Here is an 18,551-nt window from a genome sequence, read left to right on the forward strand (position 1 = left end):
TATATCATTCTTAACATCATAATTTTTCAACATAATTTTGAAGAGACGTAGTACAAGAAGTTAAAAAATGATATTTTTAAATTTTAGGTATTAGAAAAGCTATTTATCTTATTAAAATTTAAATTTGATTGTGAAAATTACCTAATTAATAATCACGTAAAATACTGTATATCATACAGGGTGTTCTGTAATTACATCTAACACGTTGTGAAAGCTGCAAATTGATTTTTCATAGAGGAGAAAAAATAACAACTTCATCGTATCAGTTAAATTAATTGGTAAATAGGCGGTATGAAAAATAGAAAACCAGTTTGAATGGCCGATGACACACGAACGTGTTAAGTTTTAATCGCCTTCTAAGTTTTGTTTTCTCTAGTAATCACAAGTTTTTAGTCAATCCCACCTTCATCAGTCGTGATTCATTAAATTTTGATTTTTTTTTCCTTGCCTAAATATTAATTTATGACCCTTAATGTGTGTACTCGTTTTTTTACTTAAATTTCATCAAGGATTTTAAAAATATACATTAAGGTTGAACTTTATGAAATGCCCTGTTTAAGTTGAAACCTTTTATTGTTTTTAAATGAAATTATTACGACAACCAGTTTCGACAACAATGATTGTAATAGGATGATTTGAATGCAGTCATCCAACTCCATCCAAACTCAAATATGTTATGCAGTTTAAGTAATGATATTTAAGAGCTTTAAATCTACTCTCAAAAAAAAAAAAAAAAAAAAAAAATCGGGATATTACTGAAAAATATTGTGATTGGAGCGCGTGTATTTTATTTCATAATCGTCGTTCAACAGCCGACCCAATTTTGGGTTTACTGTTACCAATGTTCAACAACGTCGCCTTGTAATTTTGTACCCAATCCAGAAGACAAGGGAACTCTTGGATCAAGTGTTGGGAAATTTTTTTTATTGAAACTAACCCGCATTTGCGTTACACGAAGAAAAAAACCACGAAATCCTATAATCCGTCTACCGTGGAGGATATTTTGCATCAGCACTGTAGTAGGTGCAAGCCGGGTGCGGAATTCGTATCGACCAGCCATTATTGGGATTCGAATCTGGTTCACCTCATTCGGAGGCGAATACTCTTTCCCTTGGTTCCATCTTCACTGAGTATTAACTCTACAGGATGTTCTAATTTTATTGATTGGTACCAATTTTATTGTTTTGTCTAAATTTAGTCATCTTCAAAATGTAAATAGCAATTCGATCGTAATTTAAGGAAATAAACGTTTTTTTTCTCTTAATCCGCAATGATTAATGAGAAGCAACCATGAGGGTTGATCAGCAACGTAAACAAGGGGCGGAACTTTCCAGTTTTTAATTATAAAATTACAAAACTACGGAGTTGAACATTAGTGGTCGTAAACCCAAAAATTGGATCAGCTGTTCTACGACGGATATAAAATAAAATAAAATATATCTATTATAGGCCTGGATAGTAGGGCACTGAACCCATGCCCAAGAGTTCGTGGGTTCATCCACAGCCGGCCGAAGACTGCCCGTGTAGTAAATGGTGACTGATGCAAGTTAAATCTATCGAGTTGCAAAGTCCTCCATGTTCCTATAACAATTCAATACCTCTGAGGGTACTGAAACAAAAATTTCCTTGTCTTCTGAATTTGTTCAAAATTACAAGGTTACAGAGTTGAACATTAGGAGTCGTAAACCTAAAATTGGGTCGGCTGTTCAACGATGGTTATAAAACAAAATCTATATTTTAAATAAGGCGAGTGAAAAAGTCTTTCTCACAGTTAAAATAAGGGGAAAAATCAAAACTGTTACTCGAGTAACCAAAAGTAGATTACAAGACAGGATGTGAATATTAAAGTGCAAGAGCGTTTAGTTTAGAATAGTAAATTAAGAAAAAGACTTTGACAAAGGAATAACATAAAAAGATTAGTTGAAGCGCTTTATGTTACACACACACATATATATATAGGGAGGGGGGAGAGACTCCCCCACTCTATAGGTACTGCCGCGGTCATAATTTTACTTCTTATAATCTTAGCTTAACTAAATTACGCCGAAGGAAAAAAATGTAGCTTTAACTTAAACTAAACTCAGTGGCGCGACAGCCCCTAGGGGGCCAAGGCCTACTGGGCCCATCTCAGTTTTTTTGACATTGGGCTCTGGGGTACAGGAGCAGATGTTCCAGTTAGGTGGTCAGCCGAACGCGGAACCCCAAGTGTTTAGTTCCCAAGCATGCTTGGTACTCATTTGTCTACCCACTTAAGGGATGAAAGGCTGAGTCAACCTTGCCCGGCCTGAGGATCGAACCCAGGACCGGTGGCACGGGAGCGCAAAGCACTACCACTCAGCCACCGGGCGTCTAGCTTTAACTTAAGATAATTTAAAATCTGTTCTCCTATTTATATCCAATTATGTTAGAGGCTATGTGTCCTTTTCGCTCGCACTCACTTGTTTTTTCCTATATTTTAAAACATGAATGTAATTATAAATGGATGCAGAATTTAACAGAGTATTTATAGTTTGTCTAAGCTAAGAACTCCCCCCGCCACATGGTCTGAGGCCGTCTGCTGCTATGGATACAAGAATAGCGTATTCCAGGGAAGGTAGCTAGCCGACCGGCCTGTGGAGGGGTTAGGGAACTGCCTTTGCACCAGAAAGGTTCTGGGATCGAATCCCGGGCAAGGCATGGATGTTCTTTTCTTCTCTGTACTATCTGTCCTTACTGTGGGAGCAACGTTGGCCCACCTAATATGGTGCCCTTGTAAGAGAGGCCAACAAATCTGCCCTGTTAATGTCCGAATTGACGAACAATGTTAACACAGGAGGGCATTGGGGGGGGGAGGGAAGGTAGCTTCTCTTCACTCTAGGGCTAACACAATAGACTGGAAAAAAAAGTCCTCTTACCCTCGCTGAATCTTAGCCAAAATCTGTCCTAAGCAATGACCCCACATCCCTTGAAATAGTTAGACCTCGTTACCATAGTCACCGCCAAGGGTCTTGACAAATGGCTAGGCGAGTTTTTACTTTAGACAAACTATACATTAACTAGTTCATTAAACATTTTTTTAGAAAAAATTGCACGTTGAGACATAAAGGTTTGCCACCCCTGGACTAAACCATCCGACAGAGAGCAATGAAATTTGGCATACTAATAGTTCGTCGCACGAAGGTTACTGTTCACATTAAAACATTATATTACAAACCGTTCGAGCGAAAAACGGATTGGAACTTTCTTGCGTCATGTCCACTTAATTACATGTCGGATAATCGAATAACAAGCTTACACGAATGGAACCAAATCATTTTGTATGCAACTAATGTTAAACTTCCCCGTTTAAACTGACATTCTTTGTTTTTTGTCCCCGCCTAATTGCATGAAGAAGAGGTACTGAAATGAAAAAAATTTGTTTATTTTGGAGAAATGTTTCACTAACTAAAATGAAATTTTCGTTTTTCAGTTAAGATAAGGATACAATAGGTGGTCACTTCAAAAGGGTCCTGTTCATTAGTTGGTCTAAACAGGTGTTTAGGGGTAAAATTGAAAAAAAAAAATCTAATCTTGCTGCTAGTTATACATTGAAGTGAGCGACGAGTGTTTTACCCCTCTTTGAATTATAGTTTGTTTACGGTAAGAACTCCCCCCGCCACTAAATCTGAGGCCGTCTGCTGCTAAGGAAACAAGAATAGCGAATTTCAGGGAGGGTAGCTTCTCTTTACTTTAGGGCAGTGTTTCCCAAACTTATGACTTTTGTGTACCCTTTCTAAATTTTTCGTAATGCTGTGTACCACTAATAAAAAAATGAGTGTATTTTTTACTATAAAAAAAATTGCACAAAAGTTAAAAATCATAACTGGCTGTTGACACCACTAATTATTAACTGCAAACTCCGCAAAAAATAGCAAATAGAAAAATACGTAATCGTAAATTTTCATGGCTAGCTTTGTTTTTAAATAAGTTTGTTTGAAATTTTCGTTTATTGCAAGATATTTCGCATAAGGACGCGTACCCTCGCTAAACTGTTCCCGTACCCCTGGGGGTACGCGTACCACACTATGGGAAACACTGCTTTAGGGCAATATGAAGAAAAATGATTCCCTTTCTCTCCCCCACCCGAGACAAAATATATCCTAAATAGTGACCCACACCCCTATTTGAAATAGTTATACCTTGTTACCATAGTCACCCCCACAGGTCCAGACGAATAGGGGAGTTCTTACTTTAGACAAATTGTACTTACTTACACATCATTTAGAATTTTAAAAAGGTACAGAGTGATTTGTTTTGTAGTCAAGATTTGTGGTCCCCTCCTGGTGCGCTATTAGCTTTCATAAGAAAAAATTTCAAAAACGTAACAAATCAGTATACAGTGTGTCTTTCTCTTAAGTAAGAATAATTATTGCTTAATCCAGAGAATAACTCTGAGAATGATTGCAAGTTCAGCGAGAAAAGGATGGATTTGAATTAATAGAGGGGGGGGGGGCAATGAATCTGGGAAACGATATATTAAAAAAGATTCCAAACTAAAACAGCTCATTAATTTGGAAATTCTCAAGACGAGGTTAGAAAAAAAAAATTTAAAATAAATAATCTGACTATACGTTTGAGAGGAATACGCAATTATTCATGAAAGTCTTAATAGAAACTGAAAGGGAAAATCTAATTTTGATAAATTGACGAATTAAACGGGTATAAAAATAGTCTTCAATTATAGATTTTTTCGGAAGGGATCAAATAATATTTTAGTACCTATATTATTATACTATTCACTAATATTGATTTATTTTTATATAACTTTAAATGACATTTATATTTTATGATACTAACACAGATACTATTAATCAAAATTGTTTATTGATCATAAAACTAAGTTTATTTAATCAAAACACTATAATTTGCATTAAATACCATTAAAAATAAAATTTCGCAGAAATTTAGGATAGAATATTGCACTATCCTTTTAATCGAATAACCCGCTCAATTGCATAGATTTGGCTGGAACTGATGATATTCCTTTAAGCGGGGTTGACTGGTTAAGCCTTAGCCGTTGTTTCCTCAAAAATCTTAAAGATAACATCATTGATACTTTATAGCTCTATTTAATAACAATAAAAAAGAGTTATTGCTTGTACTTTATTTAGTTTTTTTTTCTCGCTACGTCATAATTTCAATCAACAACAGTTCCGCAATTGACTGATTGTTGACACGTTCTCAGCAGATCACCGAAGTCGAGCATAACTGGCTGCTGTCAGCGTGCGGGTGAAAAACTACTTGGATCAATCTGTGAAGGGACCGAGGGTGTGAGGTATTGGTTCTCGTTAAAATGTTATACGTAAGTACTTGACTTCACGCGCATGTCGTCTGTCTATCGAAGCGAAGGGAGCCTCACCTCGGCAGAGTTCAAAATTGTGATGGCATGTCTTCAGATGATTGTCAGGAATGTTTACCAGACCGTTACCAATAGCCCATTGAGCAGCTTTAGTGCGACGTAAACAACAACAATGAAAAAAAAAAATTTACGTGGTAGCACTATGTCACCAAATTATATCTGAAGTTATCTGAAATCACGTATTTAATTTTACACGTCTGTCAAAATGTGTTTCGGTATAAGTAAATAATTTAAAAACAGCGGTAATTAAAATTAAAAAAAAAAATTCTTTTACAATGATAGGCAAAATTAATGGGAAAGTGGTACTAATTTGCTTAGGAAAAACGTAGAAAATTACTTCAGTTTTATTAACAGCTGTCCCTCTTTTCTTTTTCTCTGGCCTTTAATTCCTAGTAAGAATATATATATTTTTTTTGGTATTCTCTCTTTAAAAATAAAAAGTCAAACAGCTGATAAAAAATATTTGTTAGATTACGGAATTATATATTTTACTGAAATATAAAATTCAAAATAATTAGTTTGGAAAAATCTTTTTTTGATTCATATTCAAAAATGTATTAATGATTTTGTAAATTAAAGAAGTTTCAATTATAAATAACTGTTTCGCTAAGATTTAAATAACTGCATATTACTTAAATTGTTTGGAAGTGAACCGCGTTTGAAATATTTGACTTTTTATGCAGGAAAAGACATGGTGTTTCACGTTATATTTCATCTCACCAAATATTATTAAACTTCTAAATTTACTTCTCACCTATCCTGACATGAATAAATACAAAGAAATAATGAAAAAAAATATATTTAATGAAAATTCTGAGTCAAAGTGTTAATGCTGACGCTCAGTTCATTTAAGTAATGTAATAGATGCATATTGAAATACTAAAAAGTAAGCCATTATGTAATAAGCAACATTTATGGAGTTCAGGTACTTATTCGTATAGATTAATCGTAAACAAGCGCCATACTATTATTGTCGCCAATGATGCTTAATTAATATGGGTAATTCCTATTATATAAAAAAAAATTACTTATTTACAAAAATTCCAAGTTAATGGTTAATTTCGATATTATGCCTAGTAATGTTGAATACAGTTAATCTCAATTTTAATGGACTGAACAACAAAAAACAGGTTTTGTTATGTTTTTGCTTATTAATTTTGTCAGTATATACCGTTCAGTTTTGTCCACGATTTCATTGGGTTGTTCAGTACCGAGTTATTGTTTTTTTGATTTTATTAATCCTGTTCGAAGAGTGGATATTTAGCTAGTTGAAAATAAAAAAAAGTTGAATTACAGTTCGTTAAAAATAAGTTAACAAACGCTTTTCGTTTCCCGAAACTCTTGTTTTTTTCTCAGGTCAAGAGCTAGCCCTTGTACAATACTTATCAATATTTTAGTCAAATAACTTCTAAACGTACTATTGGACGTATTTTCAAAATTTTAATTAAATATAGTAGCATTAAATTCTAACTTGAGATTCATTTAAACTGAAATAGTTGCAGTGTTATAGTAGTAGCACCTTGGATACACATGTACTATAAAATAGTATCTTTCTCTTGATATACATCTTCAAGAAAGAATAAATAAATGAGATAAATTTTCTTTTGAATATATTTATTTTTAGTGGTAAGAGTACAGCATATGTAAAAAGTATAAAAAAGGAAGAAAAAAAAATTATTCAAGTTGGATCTGAGAATTTGAAGCACGTATATTTGTTTTTGTTCTTACACAATAGACAGAGTATGGTAGCTAGCTTGACTCTATGAAGGTGCTTGCAGATGCAATCATATAAGGTCTATGACCACTATCAGTGGCATCATCCTGAGAAAAAGAGCAGCTAAGTCTTTCTTTATAACTATTGCATAGCTGCCAACCTTATGAATCAAAAATGAGGAACACTATATGCGACAAAATTATACGCACTAATTACGAGAGTAAGATAAAAATTTAATTATTAAATCATAACATTAATAGACATACATTTAAATATGTAAATTAGTAAAACAAAACTATAAACACTATCTTTTGTGGGAAACTTATAATATTAATGTTTTATAATTAGGAATACCGGTATAATATATTAAAAACAAACATTACCTATTAATATATAATTATTTATCTCCAAATTATAAAACACTGGTAAATAATAATCTACATCATAAACAAATATTTCTGATGGAAGTGTTTAAATACTACAAAAAAAAATTTTCCAAAAATAATAATTTAGTGAAATAATCAGCAACAGACAGCTATTGGAATAATATTTTCCAATAAAAAGCTACTAAAAATTACTTTAGCACAATAATCACAGGATGCATGCTTGTGGCGATCAGAAAAAAGGATTGGTTTAAAATCAAAAATTTTATGAAAATTCAGAATTTTTATAAAAATATCAGATTGGATTTAAAAATCAGGAACAAATCCGAAAAATTCTGAACAGTTGGCAGCTGTGCTATTGTCTGCTTAGTCAGCTGTAAAATAAAAGCATTTTTCTAGATAAAAAAATAGAAATCATGTTACTTTAAAATTCTACAGTGGATCAGAATCCAATCAAAGACTTCAGTTATATTAATAACTGACAACCGTGCCGGAAAATAAAGAGCTTAATTATTTTTATGAATTTAAAAAATATACAATTATATTTAATACATATAGCAAAATCAATGACTGAAATGTTATCTTGTTACGGTACAGAGATATTCTTCAAACTAAATGAGACTCTGCATAAACCATTGTAGAAAATCAAGTCCTGGTAAATATATCTCACAGAAAAGCTTTAAGCAGACAATGCTGTGAGACCATTCCCCGGGACAAACATGAATCATCAGCAGAATCCAGGCAAAAGCTAGAAGAGAACAAGTTGCTTCAAATTAATATTGTAATCAGGATACCTTGTTAAGATTTCAACCAATGGTTAAGTATATAGATAAAAGCACAACTCTTCAAATTGTGAATCTAATAAAGGATTGCATACATTAGTTTGAATCAATTTGAATTACAGAGTGAAAGAACTTTTAGCACAGAAGTATAAGTTTTAAGTTATAAGCACAGATTAACAGAATTTTTTTTATTATTATTAAATCTGGCATATCCATCTTTTTCCACGCATATGGCATACTTGCGACACTTTCAGAGTGGTCTCACAACTCTTTTGGGAGGAAGCATCACTCAAACTCATACTCGGGGATTTGACACATCTGTCACTTTAAAATCAAGACATAAAAAAGGAGTGTAAATTATTGCAACATTAGCTTTGTTGCTCGATTTTTTCTTTTCGCAGATCCCCAATTTAGTCAGGTTACTTACATCTGAAAGAGAGGGAAAGTGTCTGATTAATATTATTTAATATTTCTATTGCAGCATCAATCAGGGTTTACATATAAAGACTAATGGCTTTAAGAACAAGACAATCACAGGACATTACATCGCAGCATTTAATAGTTAGTCACAGCACAGATTTTATTATATTTTCTTTACACAACATAAATGACCCCACAGCCAATTGTTCAGTTGGTGTGTGCACTGTTGAGTCACCGTTTACCCTAGAGACAGCCACGTAGGCTTCTTAAAGGCACGAGTCCATGATGGATCATGGAATGTGCATGTTGTGTTATCCCCACGCTGACTTTTAATGATGAGCCAGTACATGTTGATGTGTTTGTCCATTGTTCAGGTTTGATTGCACTGTTCCCAGTTTTTTAGTATCTAATCATCTAAATTCTGTCGACATCACCAGTTCCTTAATGAATATTATTTTCTAAACCTTTTACAAGAATAAAAAATAAAATCATAAATTAATTTTCTAAACTTATTAGTATCTAGATCAAACATTAAATTAGCTTTTATTTAGAAAGCAATAAATGCCACTGATAAAAACAAAAGTAATAAATATTTTTGAAATAATCAAAGTAAAAGAATATATATTATTAATAAAAGAGGAATATACTAACTGATAGGGCACTGTCTTTTCCTTAACCACGGTGTGATTAAAGACAAATACTGATAAACATTAAAAGATCATTTAATTCATTCTGACTTTAATTATTTTATTAATACTGTAATAATTTATAAACAGTGTTGTACTAACAGTAAACAATCCATACTATAACAATACAGTTGGGGGAAAAAAATCACAACGATTAAGGTATAATGCCACTGTTAAAAATATACAATTATCCGAATAATCAAAACATTATACAGTCAGTACCGCCTATATGGTCACCCTCTTATAAGGTCACCCCGCTTATATGGTCAATTTTAAATCTAAATTTAATCTAAAGTCCCGTCTAACTTAATAGGAAACACGTGTTAAAGATCACCGCTTATATGGTCATGCTATTTTTCGAGTTACCGGTTATATGGTCAGTTTCCTTTTTTTTTTTTCTTTTGAAAAAAGATACATTTTAAGACATTTCTTTAGACAAGAAAAATGACCAGAAGGTAAACACATTCCTTCGACCCCCGGAGAGAACTGGAATTTCCCCCCTCTATTTCGTCACCCTCTCCTCATTTGACCACTGGCATTCTTTTCCCCGCCCAAGGGCAAAAGGTCTTTTGATCGTTTGAAGTTATCTCTCAGAGCTTGAAAAGGAGTTGAAGTTGAGAGAAAAGAACATTTTTATTGGATTACTGAACGAATAACATATCCATGCTTTCATTATGGCTTCGAAAAGAAAGAATTTAACAATATCGGAAAAAAATGAATTGGTTGAAAAGTTTAAAAAGTCTAACCTTTCAAAAGCTACTTTTGCCAAAGAAAATTCTATACCGCGAACAACTTTAAACAACATTTTAGCAGCCAAACGTAGCTGTCCAGATGTTTCAATTAGCGACCGAGAAAGAAAACGTCAGCGTGTGTCACCTTACGAGAATGTGGAGAAGGCTCTTCTGTCATGGATCAAATATGCACGATCACAAAATGCTCCTATATCCTGGAATATTCTAAAAGAAAAAGCTTTAGAAATAGCTAAAGAACTAGGAGAGTCAAATTTTGTTGCAAGCAATGGCTGGATACAGCGATTCAATGCAAGAAATAACCTATTCTTTAAGAAATTGTGCGGAGAAGCTGCTGATTTTGACAACAGTTCTTTAAAAGAATGGAAAGACGTAGTGTTGCGAGATATTCATGAAAGATATGAACCTGCTAACATGTTCAACGTCGATGAATGTGGACTTTTCTATAGGATCTTACCCGACAGAACCCTTTGCTTCAAAGGAGAAAAATGTGTAGGCGGAAAAAAAAAGTAAGGAGCGCTTAACAGTTTTGTTATCTGCAAACATGGATGGTTCGGAGAAAATGATTCCTTTGGTGATTGGAAAATTTCTGAAACCGAGATGCATGAAAAATTGTAAATCTTTGCCCCTTTTGTATGATGCCAATTCCAAAGCATGGATGACCCAAACGATCTGGGAAAAAATTCTCAGAAGGTGGGACCTACATTTTTCAAAGAAAAACAGAAAAGTTGCATTGATTGCTGATAACTGCACTGCTCACTGTCCTGTTGAGGGCTTGAAATCGATTGAGCTCGTATTTTTGCCTCCAAACAGCACATGTGTGTTGCAGCCTCTAGATCAAGGCATAATTCAAAGCTTCAAGTCTATGTATAGAAAGCTTCTTCTACGGGATATGATCACCGCCATAGACAAAAAAGAAGAATTTCACGTTTCAGTTTTGAACGCACTGTTCTATATTGATCAAAGCTGGAACATGGTGTTGTCGAAAACTATTGAAAATTGTTTCCGTCACGCGGGGTTCCACTGTTCTCCAGACTCTTCGGTATCATTAGAGGAGTCTGAGGAAGATCTTCCATTGGCTGAAAATCTTCGAAACCGAGGCTATGCAATGCCGGACGTAAATTTGTATTCCCAAATAGACGTTGATGTCCTCACTAATTGTGAAGCAACTGTGGAAGGCATTGTATCTAATGTCTTAAATCTGAATGCTGAAGGAAGTGACGATGAGGATGATACTGAATGCAATAAAAAGTCTGTATCAACAGCTGATGCTCTTAAGGCTATAGATGACTTAAGGTGTTTTTTTGCAAATTCAGATGCAGCAGATGAACATTTAAAATCTATCAGAGACTTAGAAAAAGTTGTTTTAACAACCAAGAAGAAGAAACAGACAAGCTTATTGGAATATTTTTTTTGAACATGTATATATGCTAAGGTAAAGAATTAAACTTTTCTAAAAGTGTAAAAATTATTTTTGCATTCTTTCTTATTATGCACCTTAATAAGTAATTTTAAACGTTTTTGAAAGCTGAATTATTTGTTTAAGAAATTCATTCTGATTCCAGAATATATTCACGCCATATTAACTATATATATTTGGTTATCGCATATATGGTCACACCGCTTATATGGTCATAATATTCTGGACCCATGAGCTGACCATATAACCGATACTGACTGTAGTAATAAAAGAGAAAGATACTAACTGAGACACTCATATTAGCTTCTGTTAAGTCTAGATCTCATTTAAGCTAACAAAGAATAGAATTAGATCAATCTCCGTGCAATCTAAAATTTTTTATTATCTCTTTTAGTGTTGAACATATACCCATTGCTATTTAGAAATAGCAATTGGCATTATTCATTAGCGTTATTAGCATTATTCATTTAGTATATTTTACCAAAGGCATTTAAAGTGGAAGAGTATTTATAATTCAGGTACAATGCTCTAAACAATCTTCCCTCTGTCCTTTAAGGGTAGAACCAGAATCATTGAGAGAGAGAACTAGTCATAAAATATTCTATTGCATCTAAAAAATTTTCTGCATTGTGTAAAGTAGCACAGATAAGAATATTAGAAAAAAACACTCTCTACTGAATATTTTTCTTTACAGCATCATAGTACTAAATCTGTTCAAGTACTGTCAGGGATCTGTCCAGACATTCTGTAAAAGGTCCGTATTTGTAAAATTGGAAAAAAATTACTTGTAATTTGTGAATATAAAATAAACGTTAAGTCACATTCTTTCAACCAGGGTCCTGCTTTTGTGAATTTGTGCAAATAGGGTCTGTTATTGCAAAAAAAAAAAAAACTTTTTCAAGGAGTTTTTAAATTGTAGACTTACAAGATTATGTCCAACACTGTAAAATTATAATTAAAAAAATTAAAATTTAAAAAATGCAACATACAAATGCAATGATGCAACATACAAATATTTGGTATTTTGCCTATACTGCTGAACGCAGAATATTCATTTCGGACGAATAAAGGAAGAAGTGTCTGCCGAAGACAAAATTTATTTAGATTACATCTGTCGTTCTCCCCCCCCCCCGGGAAGGGCTTATTCGATTAACAAAACAATAATGAAGATAAACGAATTTGTGAAGGGTCTGAGTAAAGGATAAATTATTTTGTGAAATGTCCGTTTTTATGAAAAGATATTTTGTGAATAGTTCGTTAACGGACCCAAATCTCTTCTAAACAGATATCTGACTGTGACTACTCTTTCTTATTTGTATGGGATGAGTTCTGGTTATCTGGCTAAATGTCAAGACAAGATTACAATATTTTTATATTATTAGTATATAAAGTTGTGTATAAATACACTTCTTTTTTTAGCAACTTTGCTATGCATTCTTCAAAGATGTTTGCCAGTTGAATATGGCCCTGGCAGTTTAAATGTATATGATCTTAACCAATATATTCTTCCACAGATAAAGCTGATTCACAGAACATTAGCCCAAGTAAAATTCACAAAGTTTTAATTACTTCATTGAATCGCTTTATAGTGACGTTTTCAAGATTAACAAAATGTTGATGCATACGCTGATCTTTCAGCAAGAGAAATTTCTAAACTCTTCGTTCGAGAAAAACAACTCAGAAATATTTCTGTATTGTGATCTGCCGTGCCAACTACAATTGCCAAGGTGCTAAACAGATTTGAAACTTGTAAATTTAATAACAAAAAAAAAAAAAAAAAAAAACACATGCAGATAGTTGTCCGGGGATGGTTACGAGTTATACCTTCTGAGTTCCCTTCTCTTTTTATTAGTTCCTGGCAGCTGGCTACCCAGAATTATTCTTCCACAGATAACCAAACAAAATCTCCCCAATAACCCCACAAATTTTATTAACCACACAAGCCAGTTTTTTAAAGTTGGACATTGTACCCAATTGCACATCATTAGTTCCTTTATTTTTAAGAAAAGCAAAATAAATTATTATTTTATAGCACAACCATAAGTAATATTAATAAAAAAATAAATAAGTATCTGAATTAGAATAGTTACACAAGATACTAACAATGCCAACAAATGGTTTAGATACATAATCATTAAATATGTAAATAAATTACATTTCAACTTACCAACATGAATTAAGACAAAAACACAATCGTCCCTTCACAACTGCACACTTAATTTGTCCACACCGATTCCAGGGTGTGCAAACATCGATATCCCATTTTCATTCAGCATTTAAGTAATTAGCCAAATACTTCTCCAAGGAATCACCTAGTAAAAAAGTATTTTATGAAGAGAAAGAAGAAATATGAAAAGTTTGCTTTACATTGTCCACGTAAACTGTCAAAAATCTTAGGGTAATGAAAAAAATACAATTATAGATATAGTTTGAGAAGTTAAATAATTGAAAAAATTCAATTTCATATTAATATCCAATAAAGATAACTTAAATTTAAGATAACTTGCTAATCTGAATTATCTTCTAATTTATTATAGTATTTGTATTATGTATTTTAAATAAAACAAATTATTGAGTACAAATTGTTTTGCACATAATTGTGATACACCTATAGAATAAAAATTTTTTTTGAAAGTATGCATGCTCATAATTTATTCAATAGTTAAGACAACCTAAAAGAATAATAATGAATGCAGTAACTGTGAATGAAAATGATAAATATTATCTAAATTTGTTCCATTTCTCTCAGAATTTTTTTTTAGATTAGTTTACAATAAAATTGAAACAAATTATTTTAGACATGATCAAAACCCTCTTCACTATTTTTAAGAAAATTCAATATTAATCTTTCTATATATAATAAATTTTAATTAGCAATATATTTCATAGAAAAAAAAGATACCTCTGTATTATGTCACTAAAATAAACATAAATCAAGTAATTCAACTAAATGAAATTTCATTACTAAACTGCTTCACACAATTTCGGCAGATCAAACAAAGGATTTCTAAGGAAGCAGAGAAAAACTTTGATAAATGAATTTTTATAACAATTTTCTTAAAATACATACATTTTACAAACTATTTACTTTAAAATCTAACGCGTGGTATTCACAGATATTTAATAAAATTCATTAATCTTTTTAAAAATTTCATGTAATTTTTTTATATACTGCTATGAAACGTACACTAATATTATAAATCTTTAATTAATAAGAATTACCTGTAATTAAAACTTTCATGATGATAAAATATGAAATCCCGCGCAGCCAAATACAGAAAATGGCTTCTCCTCTTACAATAGCTTTTGTTTAAACAACGCCAATTGCTTTGGCGAAAAAGTTTGGTCACACAATCAATATAGGGTTATAAGAAGATTGATGGATAAAAGCTAGCGTCAAGCTCACTCCGCCCAGTTACCAATTCCTAAATTGACCAAATATCCGTTCAAGCATTGCGATCGTGAAATCGTGCACACTGAGTTTTCTATTTTCTCCTTTTCTTCCTCCTTAGCCTTTAGACGGGCAAAAATAGGCAGCTTAAATCTTAAACTTTTCAAATAAATGATTGACTTTTTTGAATCGCATTTAGTAAATAATTTTTTAAATAAGAAATAAGTGCAGAATTTTCAAATCTAGTTGAAAACCATTAGCTGGTAGCAAAATTAGAAGCTGATTGCTGAAGTACACTATTAATATTGTGTATTTAATTTTGTTTCAGTATAGTATTTTCATTTTGTTCCTCTTAATAAAGTGACTATTTTTTTAGATTTAAGACCCATTTTCAATTTTATTAAAAGTTTAAAAAAATTCTGAAACTAAAATCTACTAAGCGCAAGATGCAAAAAAAAGCAACATTAATTTGTTTAGAATAAGAAAAGAGTAAAGTTCAAATGCATTTCATTTCCAATTTTTTTAAAAGTCTATAAGCTGGAATATTCCGTATTGTCAAATTCAAAGCAATGCAAAAGTCCAACCCTATTTCTTGAACATTATACAAGAGAAATGGACAAACAATTCCATTTCAAGAGGCCATAAAAAAATTTCCAACCTATTATTGAAGCCTGTGATGCTTAATTAATAATGGCAATAGCTATTACAGATATAGTGGTGATAATGGATACCTCATAAAATTTTTATGCCCCATGTTTGTAATAGTACCAAAAATACTATTATATATCTAAATACTTATGAATTTACTTTCATATGTTATAGCACTTTAAGTTTTAGCAATTTTAAAAAAAGTGTCAACATGCAAAGCAGGGGTCTGTATAGAAGAAATTTAGGGCTGTTTACGAACCCTTCACAAAATATATTTTCATGAAAACGGACCCTTAACGAAATATTTTAACTTAAAAACGGGCCCTTCACAAAATAATTTATCTTTTAATCGGACCCTTCACAAATTTGTTTATCTTCATTATTGTTTTGTTAATCAAATAAACCCTTCCTAGGAAGGGGGGGGAGAAAGGCAGATGTAAACGAACTAAGTTTTGTCTTCCGCAGACGCTTCTTCCTTTATTCGTCCGAAATTAATATTCTGCGTTCAGCAGTATAGGCTAAATATCAAATATTTGTATGTTGCATCTCTAATTTAGTAGTTTATTTTTTAAAATTTAATTTTTTTTTAATTATAATTTTACAGTGTTGAGCATAATCTTGTATGTCTACGATTTAAAACTCCTTGAAAATGTTTTTTGCAATAACAGGACCCTATTTGCCCAAATTCACAAAAGATCAATTTAAAAAAAGATCAAATTCACAAAAGGACCCTATTTGCCCAAATTCACAATTCACAGGACCCTGGTTGAAAGACTGTGACTTAACGTTTATTTTATATTCACAAATTACGAGTAATTTTTTCACAATTTTGCAAAAATGGACCTTTTTCAAAATGCCTGGACAGACACCTGCAAAGTCAAACTAAAACCCAAAAGTATACAATAACAGAGCAAATCAATCTAAAAGAAACTGAGAAAGCAAATCCAGAGGTTGGTGTGCACAACATTTAAAGGATAAGCACCCTATACCTCCATGATGATACAAATGTTCGATTTTGAATTTTATTCCTCAGAATTTAGTAGGGGAATAATATTGTTTTTAACTTATGCCTTTAGCCAAAATAGGTTTAAAGTATATTGCACTCTTAATGAATATTGCACATTTTGAATATTCCCAGAATTTCAAATCACCTTTGTAATTTAACTGACTTAATTTTAATTTCATTTTCTTGATTTTTATTCATAATTTTGACTTTATTTCCGTTCTTTTTGTTAGAATTAACCATAAACCTGGTTGGAAATCCAGATATTGAGAGGATGTGTCAACAAACAACGAATGTCCAACGGCTGGCAATAGCCAACAAAAATGAAGCTTAGACTCCATCGACAATACCAGTGTAAGTATCATAATCATTTAACATAATTTATATTCTCATTTATTGATCAAATTGAAACACATACTCAAGGTATTTTAGTCATTATTGCTCATATTTTTGTTAATAAATGTTAATTTTAAATTCATTGTTATTATTGAGTCTTTGTGTTTATTTTTTAAGATCTCACTAGAACTGGATTCTGTGTAAGCTGAGACTTATTTTAAAAGTAGAAATGCATATCATGTAGGCAGAGATTTGTTTACATATTTTGGAATACAACCATTTGGCTCTACTTTGTGGTTGTTTGTCTTTGTGTCAAGTAGAATGTTTTTTTTTAATGGCAAAGTAGATTCAGGCCTTTATATTTTCTTAGTGTACTTGCATAGGGGACATTCATTTAGGTCTTTTACGAATCACCATAAATGGTCTTTCCAATTCAAAGCAGGTTTACAACTCCATAAAATAATATCTTTAATGAAGAAAGCTTTCTGTTTGGCAGCAATCATTAAAACTAGAATTAATGTAGGAAAAAGCCGATGTTATGAAAATCTAAAGGCATTTACATTAGTATTCAAAATAAAATAACTAAATTCTTTAATAAATAAATGTGTTTCCCTGATAGCTATTTTTAACGTTTATAGCAGTTCTTTAAGTTTTCATTTCACAGTAAACCATAATTCGGCTTATTTTATTCATTTTCAGCTCATGTATATACACTAAAAACAAATTCATGACTAGATATAGCACAAGTACTGCAACTTGAACTGTTGGACTTAAAACCTAATTTAAGATTATTAATAGTAAAACAATGAAAAATCTTTTTTCTAATTGCATATTATCTCAAATTAAATATGTTAAAAATAGTATTTTGTAGGTTATATAACGTTTACAATTATCTTAATAAACTTAGTTTATGAAGTTGGGGTTGATAATTTGGTGTACCATATAGCCGCAAGAATTTGGGAATCGCTGACCTAGAATAACATTTTTAATTTTTTATTTCAAAAGTAAACACTTTTAATTTTAAAAAGACTTTCATAGCCAAGGACTAATTAATTAAAATAAAATAATAACTTTAACGTTGCACAATCTTTTCTATGGGTATTATTGAAAGGTTCCTGATTTATTTCTCTTTGACTAGAGATTTTTTTCTAATGGCGGGCACTTGGGACATAGACCCATTGGCCTCAGGAATGCCATAACTGCTACTCTCTTCTCGTTACCCAGTGGGCACCTGTGGCGAAGCCACGGTGGTGGAGCAGCGTCGCCCACGTCACACAACCACAAACCCATTTATAGAGCGGGTCACATTCACACAATCATACACACAAGGGAGAAATGACATAGAACACAGAGAGAGAGAAAGAAACATCCATGCCCTGAGCAGGATTCGAACCCGCGGCCATCGGCTCTGCAGTCAGGCACGCTAACCACTCTGCCATCTGGTTGGCTCTTTGACTAGAGATAAAAAAAAACATATTATAGGGTTGCTTTTTTATTGTTTTTAAAGATCATACAGGCTTCGTATGCACCGGGAATATCAGAAAAATTGGGAATTGTCAGGGAAAACCATAATTGAAACAAAAGTTGGGGAATAGTCCAGGTAAAATACAAATTCTGATTCCTCAGAGGTGCAGTTTCATTT

The 18,551-nt window shown here is 32.3% G+C and overlaps 1 protein-coding gene and 1 long non-coding RNA gene across 9 annotated transcripts in view; one reads left to right on the forward strand and one right to left on the reverse strand.

Annotated features, from left to right (window-relative positions):
* Positions 1-6,974: 6,974 nt before the first annotated feature.
* On the reverse strand, positions 6,975-14,906 carry LOC147803046 (uncharacterized). 3 transcript variants are annotated; one of them, XR_015429690.1, is made up of 3 exons: positions 14,754-14,906; positions 13,699-13,843; positions 6,975-8,222 (listed from the first exon to the last, which is right to left on the reverse strand). It is a non-coding gene; the product is annotated as an uncharacterized LOC147803046 (long non-coding RNA). The 3 variants fall into 3 exon arrangements; XR_015429689.1 differs by having other exon boundaries at positions 6,975-8,685; XR_015429688.1 differs by lacking the exon at positions 6,975-8,222 and adding an exon at positions 8,744-9,140.
* Positions 14,907-14,943: 37 nt separating this feature from the next.
* LOC107441248 (sulfotransferase ssu-1) overlaps positions 14,944-18,551 on the forward strand; it is a 43,573-nt gene continuing 39,965 nt past the window's right edge. For 3 of the 6 annotated variants that reach the window (XM_087153166.1, XM_087153163.1, XM_087153165.1), the window contains exons 1-2: positions 15,071-15,213; positions 16,807-16,927. The gene's annotated coding sequence lies outside the window, so the exon portion shown is untranslated. Of the gene's footprint in view, positions 15,250-16,806; positions 16,928-18,551 lie in introns of all 6 variants that reach the window. The other 3 variants (XM_087153167.1, XM_087153164.1, XM_087153168.1) reach the window with 3 other exon arrangements.

Source organism: Parasteatoda tepidariorum, chromosome 10 (assembly GCF_982258835.1).
Source record: "Parasteatoda tepidariorum strain Cologne lab strain chromosome 10, Ptep-v5.0, whole genome shotgun sequence".
NCBI classification, from domain to species: Eukaryota; Metazoa; Arthropoda; class Arachnida; order Araneae; family Theridiidae; genus Parasteatoda; species Parasteatoda tepidariorum.